This window comes from Equus przewalskii, chromosome 1 (assembly GCF_037783145.1).
Source record: "Equus przewalskii isolate Varuska chromosome 1, EquPr2, whole genome shotgun sequence".
In the NCBI taxonomy this organism is placed as follows: Eukaryota; Metazoa; Chordata; class Mammalia; order Perissodactyla; family Equidae; genus Equus; species Equus przewalskii.
This window is the reverse complement of record NC_091831.1, coordinates 126,214,918-126,221,240: the sequence shown is the minus strand read 5'-3', so window position 1 is coordinate 126,221,240 and position 6,323 is coordinate 126,214,918. Positions and strand designations below refer to the sequence as shown.

The 6,323-nt window shown below is 56.2% G+C and overlaps 1 long non-coding RNA gene across 1 annotated transcript; it reads left to right on the top strand.

Moving 5' to 3' along the window:
* Positions 1-563: 563 nt before the first annotated feature.
* LOC139083835 (uncharacterized) lies at positions 564-3,525 on the top strand. The gene is made up of 5 exons (XR_011540811.1): positions 564-743; positions 1,546-1,693; positions 1,900-1,954; positions 2,479-2,660; positions 3,094-3,525. It is a non-coding gene; the product is annotated as an uncharacterized lncRNA (long non-coding RNA).
* Positions 3,526-6,323: the final 2,798 nt, after the last annotated feature.

Here is a 6,323-nt window from a genome sequence, read left to right as displayed (position 1 = left end):
TTACTATTCCTGGCACAAGATGAGGATTCGTAAGCATCGGTTGTTATTCGCGCCACTATTCTCATCCTATGGCCACATTGCTTGGTCTGTGAAGCCAGAGGGCAGCTCCAGGGCCCCAGGGGCTGAACTGGCCAGGGGCCCAGTGCTCTGGGCTCCAGTGTGGCCCTGCCCCTTCTTCCTTGAAACCTTTGCTCTCTGAATCTCCTTCACCAAACACACCCACCCCTTAGCAAGGTTTGAGAAGGCAGCGATCACACTGGGTGTCTGGGAACACAGTCTGTCTGTAAAGTCCTGGGCCTGCGTAAGCCTGCCGTTCTTCTTGGCTGCCTCTGGCTTTCCACCCCCAGGCCAGAAGCAGAGTGAGAGAAACCATTGTTCTTGTGGCGGTTGTCTTTTAAAAATTGGCCATTTGAGGCCCTTTCAACTGACTTCCCATTGTACATAGAGGAAACCCAAGGACCAGAAAAGTAGGGTACCGTCCCCCCGTGTTAAGTGGCAAGCTGTGCCTCCGAGCGCAGACTAAGAGCCCTTTCCCAGACACTGGGCGCTGTGCCCAGGGGCTCGTCTCCGGCCACGCTGTGGCTGTGAGCTACCAGCACTCAGCTCTGCTCTTAGCACAGCTCTGGGCTCAGCTAATGCTTGTCCTGCAAGGACCACAGAGGCACATCTTCTGCCCTCATGGTGTACAGAGGAGGAAACTGAGGCCCGGAGAGGAGGACTGGCTGGCTGCTCTGGGTCACACAGTGAGTGGGGACGGGGGCCAGTGCTGTGCTCCCTCCCCTCCCGCCTTTCTGTCCAGTCAGTGTGCTTGCTGAGCACCTCCGCGGGGGAGCTGGGGCCCTGTGCGAGTGCTGTGGGTGCCAGGAAGAGGGGCGGGAGAGACTGGCTCTGGGGGCCAGGCCTGAGGCATAGGACAGACAACAGGATGTGTCTCAGCCCCACCCCGCAGCCCAGGAGGCAGTGTCTCCATTCACATTAGGAGGGGAGGCTGGAGAGGGGGAAGGCCAGGCTTGTTCTTCTACAGTTGGGGAAACTGAGGCAGAGAGCTTCAGAGCAAAATAGTGATTCATTTGGGTTCAGGAGAGTCCCTACCAATGCTTTCTGCTCTCAGCCCCCTAACTTCCAAATCTCTGGCCCAGGTACCCCAAGCCTCTGAGGGCATCCCCAGACCGGAGGGACCAGGAGTCGGGGGGTGAAGCCCACTGTGCCTCTCACTTGCAGGATGACTTTGGAACGAGTCACAGCCCTTCCCTGGTCCTCACCTGCACAGGGTGTCAATGGTGATCTCTGGCCTCACGCATCCCCTGAGGGCTGACATCCCCTGAGGGTGACTTTTCTTTGAAAGTTATAAAGTGAAGGGTATGTGTGAGGTTCATGAAGGGAACTCAGGAAAACTAGCAGTTGCAGGGGGGTGGGGGCAGGTCGCAGTCTCCAAGGAGGCAGGTTCCTGTGCAAGGGCTCCACGCTCTGGGGCACCTTTAGCATTACTCTACTTTTCGTATTTGCTTATGTAATTAATTTGTCTTTTTATTGCCCCTAAAATAGACTTTACCACAAGTGTAAGGAAATAAAGAGAAGCAGAAACAGAGAGAGAGCGAGCAAGGAAGAAAGAAAAGAAGGAAGAAAGGAAGAAAGAAAGAAGGAAAGAAAAAAAGAAAGAAAAAGATAAAAAGACAAAGAAAGAATCATAGTGGTAACTCCCGGGAAAACCGCTGTTACCATTTTGGTGGCGCTCCTTCCAGACTTTTCTCTGTGCATGACTATCAAAATACCTAGATGTACCTGTGTGTTAAAGACTATAGCATAATATTTTCTATGTTGTTTTATAAAGTTTTCTCTCTTTTCCACTTACCAATATTTTGATAACATTTCATCTTGTCAACGAATGTTCATCTCCAGCGCCTTTTTTCCCTTGCGGCTGTGGACACCTCGTGGACGGGTCTACTGTGTTTGGGTGAGCCAGACACGACAAGTCCAAGTGGTTCAAGGGACGGGCGCTGTAACAGCCTGGGTGGTGAGGCTGGGGGTGGAGTGAGAGGCCTCCCAGAGGTGAGGTCTGTCTGTGGACAACTCAGACGGGGAGGGGACTCTAGACAGTGACTGGGGAGGGAGACGGGCCAGCTGCCCGTGAGCCAGGCACAGATCCGCCTGCTCCCAAGCCCTCCTTTGCCTGCTCAAGGGGCCTCTTGCAGAGCTGGGGATGGCTCTCCCCAAAAAAGACTCTGCCACCTTGCTGAGCCAGCAGGGCCACCCCCGTGTGGCCAGACCAGCCGTGGAGGACACGCAGTGGGCAGTGTGGCTTGGGGCTCGCCTCACTCCTTGCTCTGCCCTGCAGACGCTGAGTCCCTGAGAGGCGACTTACTTCCGTGGCAGTGAGGCCAAAGGCTGCACTTGTGGACCTGAGGAAGGCCTTGAAAAGGCAAGGGAGCAACTTGTTTTGGACTCAAGGCTCAGCTGATCTTACCTGTCTTGTGACAGGTGGGGACATGGAGGCCCAAGGCCCCACAGCAAGTGATGGAAGTGCCAAGCCCAGTGACCAGCCTGGGGTCCATTCTGTGCCAGCTCACCTGCAGGGAGCATTGCTGCTGAGGTCACAGTTCCTGGAGCCAGACTGCTCCTGGCACCGCCATGCACACTCACGGTCAGATGTGTGACAATGGGTGAGTCACTTAACTTCTCTGTGCCTCAGTTTCCCCTTCCCTAAAGTGGTTATAAGAACTGTCACATATATCACAGGATTGCTGTGCTGCTTAAACAAATTAGTACACGTGAAGTGTTTTGAATGGCGCCCTGCACACAGTAGGCGCTCAGAAACGTGAGCTGTTTTCTTTCTGGCACTCCAGAAAAGGGGTAGGGTGGCTCGTGTCCCCTCCCTGCCCTCACCAAAGTCTTCAGCCCTACAGTTTTCTGAACTGGCAGAACACACAGACGTGAGGGCGTCACTTTTTGGGTGTCCCCCGCTGAGGGACCTGGGATTGTCCTTTTTGCACTGTCTTCTCTCGGGAGGTGCTGTCCTCCAGGAGCCTGGATTTTATGCATATTTTTCTTTGTCGTGTCACAGGGGACAATCACTTACCCTCTCTTGAAAAACAGGAGTCGGACTTCAGAGCGGTTATAGCTTCTTCCAGTGCCAAAGCGGAGGCTTCCTGGACGCAGCCCGGGACGGAGCGGCCTGGCAGATGGGGACGTGGCGGGCGTTATGGGCTGAATTGTGTCCCCCTCCCCAGAAATTCACATGTTGAGGTCCTAACCCCAGTGTCAGAATGTGGCTGTATCTGGAGACAGGGTCTTTAACGAGGTAATTGAGTTAAAATGAGTTCATTTAACCCAATGTGACTGGTGTCCTTACGAGAAGAGGGGATCAGGACACAGACACACACAGAAGGAAAAGCACGTGAAGATATGGGGACAAGGTGGCCACCGACAGGCCAAGGAGAGAGGCCGCAGGAGAAACCGGCCCTGCGGACACCTTGATCTTGGACTTTGAGCCTCTAGAATTGTGAGAAAATAAATTTTGTTGTTTGAGCCACCCAGTCCGTGGTTCTTTGTCATGGCGGCCCACGCAAACCAACGGGTCAGAGGTTGTATGTCTGGCCCCACAAGGACGGCCTTGATTCACCAGGCCGCCAGGACCTGACGAGGGCATGACCGCATGAGCCCCCAGTGCTTCCAAACGAGGAGAGAGTCCTTCATCATTGGGCCTGTGAACACTGGGGTCTCTGGGATGATAAAAAATAGCCCTGCTGTGTGCCCAGCCCTGGCCATTCCTGTCTCCCTTGGTCATGTCCACACTTCAAGGTGGATATTCTTAGTCACGTTTTCCAGAGGGAGAAACAGACGCTCAGAATGTCACCTGCCCAGAGGTTCCAGCCTTGGGCTGCCTGGCCCCCACCATGCTCTTTCCTGCATAGCCTGGTGCTCCTCCAAGAAGGTCTCCCACCGTGCCCCAGGGGGTCCTACGCCCTGTCACTGGGTGGCAGCCGGGACCCTGGCCCCCCTGGCCCCTGGGGATGAGGGAGAGTGGGAAAGCTCCCAGGCTCCCGGCGGGAACGCCCTCCCCCAGCCGTCCTCAGCTCTTTCTCTGTTGTTTCTTTGCTCAGCTGGGCCCTGTTATCTTCCTCTGAGTCTGACGCCTAGTTCTTCCTGTTTAAAATTCAGACTCTGGGCTTTTCCTTTGGGGGCGGTTGTGTGTTTGTTTTGTGTTTTGGATTCTCCACCAGCCCCTATCTCGGGCACTTTAGGTCACCCAGGCTCAGCCAACCCTGTTTGCTGTAGCCCAGCGCCCAGGTGAGCGAGCGCTATTCCTCTGCCCAGTGGCTGGGGCCTTGGGGTAGTGGGGAGGAGGGAGGAGCCAGTGGCTTTGACCCCGGCTGTAATAGCCAGAGCCCCGCCCTCCTGCTCCCTCTCACCTGCCCCAGCCGAAGCTCAGGGTCTCTGTGCTCCCTCTCCTTTGAGACCAGCACATCCCAGGAAAGAGATTCAGCCACAGAACAAGAAAGGAAGTTTTGGATATGAGTCACCCTGATGAGCTCTACTCCTGAGAGCCGAGACAGGCCCTGGAGAACCTAGTACGTGCTGCCTACATGGGAGAGAGCACCGAACCGGGAGTCAGGAGACCTGGGTTCCTGTCTTGGCTTTCCACCCCATGCTGTGTGAGCTTGGGCACATCACGTCCCTCTCTGGACCTCAGTTTTATCACAGGAAGGTGGCTGAGGAGTTGAGCCAGCCAGTCCCTGAGGGCCGACCAGCCTGATGAGCTGTGATTTTAAGTCTTCCTGAGATGCTCTTACGGACAGAGAGCAGGCAGGGGGTGAAGCACGCACGGCCTCCAATGTGCAGACCCAGTGCCACCTCCTCCAGGCAGTCACCCTTCTCTAAGGCCCCACTGTACTTCCTGCCCCTACCAGAAACATCAGGAAGGCTTGAGGGTGGAGTGAGACCGCGGGAAGTTTCTTAATCTCTCTGAGCCTCAGTGTGCCCCTCCGTCAGATGGAGGTGATGTCCATCTTGCAGGACTGCCAATGGCACCTAGCGCCCAGGAGGTGCTGAGGGAATGGTGGGTCCGGTTGTCATTATCTCCTGGTGAGAGCATGAATGTGAGGGCTCCTTGCTGGCTGTGAGCTCCTAGAGGGCAGGCGTCGGGTCTGACCCATCCTTGGGTACCCCGGCCCACAGACCATTCATTGAGCAGGGGGACGCCTGCAGGGACATGGCATCAGCCCCTCTGGAGCCCCATCTCACATCCCCTCGGCTCGCCTCTGTCCTCCTCCAGCTCTTTCTGAGGCAACTAGCTCTGCACGGGGGTAAAGTGACAGCCCTGGCCTTGCAGCCTGCTCCGTGCTTGCTTTCTGCCCCAGGTGATGGGAACAAGTGGATAAAATTAACCTGGGGGGACCGATTCTGAGCTGCATTCTTCCCTCTGAGGGTCCCCAGCACGGAGCCCCAGGTGCCCACAGCTGTAACTAACTCCTTAATTCCCCTTAGGTTGGCTTTCCTTCCTCCTCTGTTCCACTCATCCCAGCCCCTCATTTCTGACCTTGGGGGGCATCTAGGAGAGGCCAGAGTCTTTGAGGAATGTCCCCCGGGGTCGCGGTACGTGTGTGAGCGGCAGCTGGCATGCCTGAAACCCTCAGGCTGCAGCCCGACAGTGGAGCCAGCCCTGCGAGGGTCTCTGCCCGCATTCCCTCTGCTCCTCTCACCAGCCCGAGGAGCGAGGGATGCATTGCCCTGTGGATGGAGCAGCTGGCTGGAGGGCCAGAGCCGAGCCAGGCTTCACTCTTTTCCTCCTTCTGTTTGTGGTTTCAGAATATCTTTTCTGGTTCTTGGTTTTGGAAGAGTCTAGCTGTCCGTCCCCATCTCTCAGCCCTTCCCCTTCGAGCCCTCAGGGAAGGCCCCATAGCTCAGGGGCAGGGGCTGAGAGGCTTCCTGTCCCCACCCGGGGCCCTGGAGACCCCAGATCGGGGGAAAGCTGGCTGCCCTAGGGAGCCTTGCACAGGCCCCGCCATGAGGAGGGCAAGCTATGATCCCAGCCCCAGTGCCCTGGGCTGGTTACTTAACCTCTCTGCGTCCCCGCTCCCTCATCTGTAAAGGAGGGATGACCGCAGAGCCAACCTCAGGGGGCCCTTTCGAAGATTGAGTCAAATAACACAGAAAACACCTGGACATCAGGAGCTGGGTCTATTTGATTTCTGTGTTCTGAGTGGTTCTCTGCCCCTCAGACAACAGAATTGGGTTTCGGCAGACTTGGGTGAGGTATGGGGTGGGAAAGAGCCTGGAGCTTAGAGCCAGAGAGCTAGGTCCCAGCCTGGCATTGCCACTGCCTG